The 3,980-nt window shown below is 40.3% G+C and overlaps 1 protein-coding gene across 3 annotated transcripts in view; it reads left to right on the forward strand.

Moving 5' to 3' along the window:
• Positions 1 to 3,980, forward strand: part of ARB2A (ARB2 cotranscriptional regulator A) — a 434,977-nt gene that overhangs the window by 58,928 nt on the left and 372,069 nt on the right. The gene's annotated exons all lie outside the window — the stretch shown is intronic.

The following is a 3,980-nucleotide window of genomic DNA, read 5'->3' on the forward strand; positions in this document are numbered from 1 at the left end:
CCCTACAAAATGAATTTCAAACTGCTTGCCTTGTTATACCAGACCTTTCATGAGTTGGCCCTTGCATATTTTTCTGGCTTTATCACTTGCCTCCTCTCTTGCCCCAGTTCCCACTCACCCTATGCTTGAGCTATATAAACCTACTTGTGGTTTTCTAATATGCCATGCTGTTTTATATCTCTGGGCCTCTACTCATGCAGGGAGCATTTGGTGCCAAGGATGCAGCTTTACCACCCTCCCTCCCATCTGCTTGCAGAATATTTATTCATCTTTCAAGCTTAGATCAACCTCTAAGAAAACTTTCTCTGATCCACATAGGATAGAATGGACCTCTCTCTTCTTTGTGTCTCAAATTTGCTTTTAAAATAATTCTATTATAACACATATAATATATTATTTCTCTTAGTGTGTTATGTATCTTTCTTCTTTTACTAGATGTGTTGGGGGCTTACCTAAGGCTAAATAGATAGTGTATTAGTCAGGGTTCTCCAGAGGAACAAAACCAATAGGTTGTACATATAGAGAAAAATACATTTATTTTAAGCAGTTTGCTTATGTAATTCTGGAGGCTGGGTGAGTCCAAAATCTGATGGGGAGGCCAGCAGGCTAGAGAACCAGGCAAGAGTTGATGTTGCAGTTTGATTTCAAAAACAGTCTGCAGTCAGAATTCCCTCTTGCTCTGGGGAGATCAACTTTTATTCTTTTAAGCCCTTGAACTGATTGGATGAGGCCTACCCTCATTAGGGAGGTCAATCTGCTTTACTTAAAGTACACTGATTTACATGTAAATCTCATTCAAAAACACCCTCACAGAAACAGCCAGAATAACATTTGACCATGTATCTGAGCACCATAGCCAGCCAAGTTGCCCCATAAAATTAACCATCACAGATAGTGATCATACCTAGATGTAATTTAGTCTGAATATGCCATAAGACCTCACATAGCCTTCCTCAGGCTCAGGGTAGAGTCATTCTCTGCAGGGATTGAAGCCCACAATGTGATGCCTACTGTTTTTTTCCCCACTAGAATCCCACAATTTCTTTCTGTCCTGATTAATTGCTTTCCATGCACAGAAACAAGGGTGATATGTATTTGTACTATGGCATGATAGGCATTAGGCAGCTATGCTTTTTTCCATTATAGCCAGGAACTTTTCTAAGCTTTCAGTCATTAAGGTTTACAGTTTCACAGTGACCAGCCTGCTAGGAGTTGTATATTGCATGATTTGATGGCCCAGCAGGGAACAATTCCTGGAAATTCCTCCCCAAATCTATCTTTTGTAGTAGATGTAACCTGATAAATAAGAATCAAAAGATACTGGTATACTACTAGAGTTCCATTCATTCATCAGCAGTTGGTCCTTTTCAGCATCGTAGTGAAGGACCAAAATGTCTCCAGTTTGTTGCTACTCAGGTTAGACCTTGTCAGATTCCAAAACAGAGGCAGTCTTGGCAAACATATAGCTTCACCCCATTGGGCATTTACTGTTGTAAGACACAACAGAAGAATTGTATTGTCATACCAGCATCCTCCCCAACCCCGTCTTCCTCAGATCCCTTACAAAAGCAGAGAATTCGATTTCGTGGGGACCCTCCTTTGGTCCCCTTCTTGTTGAGTGTGAGCATACACTTGTGAAGGTCTATAAGCTAGCCCGTCTTGACTTTGTTTCTACCCATTTTTGATAACAGATGTTCAGTTGCCTGCTCCAGCTTTCTGTAAACCTCTATGCTAAGCATGATAAGCAACATGATATGTGCATTTGAGGTGTTGTTTCTTCACCTGTGGTTGGACACTGTGTGCCATAAAATGCAGTTTTTGACCTGAAAGCTTTCCAAATTGGTTCTGTGTTTTTTGCTCCAGTCCTTTTATTGTGTTTTGAGTGTTTACATCTATGTCAAAGTATGCAAAGCTCAGTCCAGAGTGTCTATACCTCTCATGCCCATTATAGTCTCCCAGGGCTATGGGCAGTGGTCCAGTATAGTTCACTTGCCAGCTGTGTGTGGAGCCTTCACTGTAGGAAATCTGCCTCATAGCTGTTTGCAGTCTGTCTTATCATTGGTGGATGGTACAGTCCTTGTTGTCATTTTGTACCTCAGAACATACAAGAGGAATAAGCTGACTGTCAGCCGGTGTTGCACGGCTTCAACTCTGCTGTGTCCATATATTTTATAAGCCAAAGTGGCAACATTGAGTTGAGTGAGCATACTAAGTATCCACCTGTTGATTAGAGTCACCTTATGATTATTTTTATGGGAATCCACATGTCCTCCTTTAAATAAAGAGTCCCTTAAATTCCCATAGGGTCATGCCCCTTACTCATGGGCATCTGCCATAGGCTCCAGTCTGCATTTCTGAATTACTTTCCTAGTTCACTTTTCCATAGCCCATCTGTCTGGCCATGTGACCAAGCCATTCACTGGCACCCATGAGTTACACAAACTGCAGGGCCCATGGGGTTGTCTAATTCTCCTGTCACTGAAAGGATAACAACATGTAGTTCTGCCCACTGAGATTTATTCTAATCTTCTTTAATCAGAGTTTCTTCCATCAGTTGGTCACTGTATGGAAGCTTTCCAAACAGGATGCTGTCTGTCACCTTGGAACTGACATCTGTAAACCAAGCAGCTTTTTGTTTGTCAACTAGGGGCTGCTAATAGGATACTCCCCGTGTGGCACTAGGATCCAGTAGTCATCCAGGTACCTCCAAAGTTGGTCCTAAGGGAAAAGAGGCTATCTGCTCATAAATATATATCTTCTTGTTTTCCTCTGATAGATGTTCCTGTATCAACCATTTCCATTTCATTATGGAAATTTTCTTTGCACTGCCTACCTTATTAGAACGTTACTCTGACATTACACAAAACATTATGGGTAGCTCAGATCTCAAGATTATTTCCTTCAGTTATGGAGGCAGTTTCAGTTAATGACCGGGAACAAGCCGTTGTCTTTCAAACAGCATGTACTGTGTTGCTGCATCTGGACATTTTCTTGTCTAAAACCTAGCAGTCACTGCTGGGCAGCACTCACAGACTTTTGCCATAAGTTCCAGTCCGGATGAGTGAATTCAAGTTACAAAAACTTCCAAAATTTTATATAAGTGTAGATCATAAGAACCCACATATATTGACTGGGCTACTATGGCCTTTTGTAATTCAGACATAGCCTGCTGTTGCTCAGGCCTTCATTTAAATATGGCCTTCTTTCAGATAGCTTTATGGATAGGAGCTAGCAATATTCCCAGATATAGAATATGTACCCTCTATAATCACAGCAACACAACTGAGTGTTGTGCTTCTTGTTTGGTTTCTGAGGTAGGCAATGGCAGCTATTTATTGCTAGTTGCCTGTGGAATGTCACCAGTGGCTCCTGTCTAAGTTATTTATCCAAACTTTAACATATGAGCAGACCCTCGGATCTTTGTTGAATTTACCCACCAAATTATTAACCAAATAATGAGAGCAAACTGGTGAATTCAGATAATCTTGTGGCAAAACAACAAATATGGGATCCTTCCCACATGAAGGTAAATGGTGGTTGACTCTTTTCTGATAGATATCAAGAAAAAGCCATTTGCAAGATCAAAAGAAAAATCTTCCTTTAAATAATATTGAAAAACGACTGCCTTGTTTTTGACTTGTAGAATGAGAGGATAATGGAGAAATATATAATTTTTCCTGATGAACTTGGTTAGCTGGGTAGAAAAACAAATAAGATAAATAAACCGCTAACTCCAATGTAAAAAGCTAGAACATTTAATAACTAAGGCCAGATGGGGATTAGTTATGTGTCTAATAACAAGTGAGAGTAAGACAGTGGTGTGAGGTGGTTAAAAATCATTGATTGGATGGTTTATACTGAGCCGGAGCCTACAGGGTCACCGGGAATAAACACGCACGAGTGCACATAAGCACAGTTTTTTAAATGAAGATGTGGACTCAACCAGTGGAAGACTTTTTTTTTTTTTTTTTTCTTTTTTT

Source organism: Lipotes vexillifer, unplaced genomic scaffold (assembly GCF_000442215.2).
Source record: "Lipotes vexillifer unplaced genomic scaffold, Lipotes_vexillifer_v1.1 scaffold67, whole genome shotgun sequence".
NCBI lineage: Eukaryota > Metazoa > Chordata > Mammalia > Artiodactyla > Lipotidae > Lipotes > Lipotes vexillifer.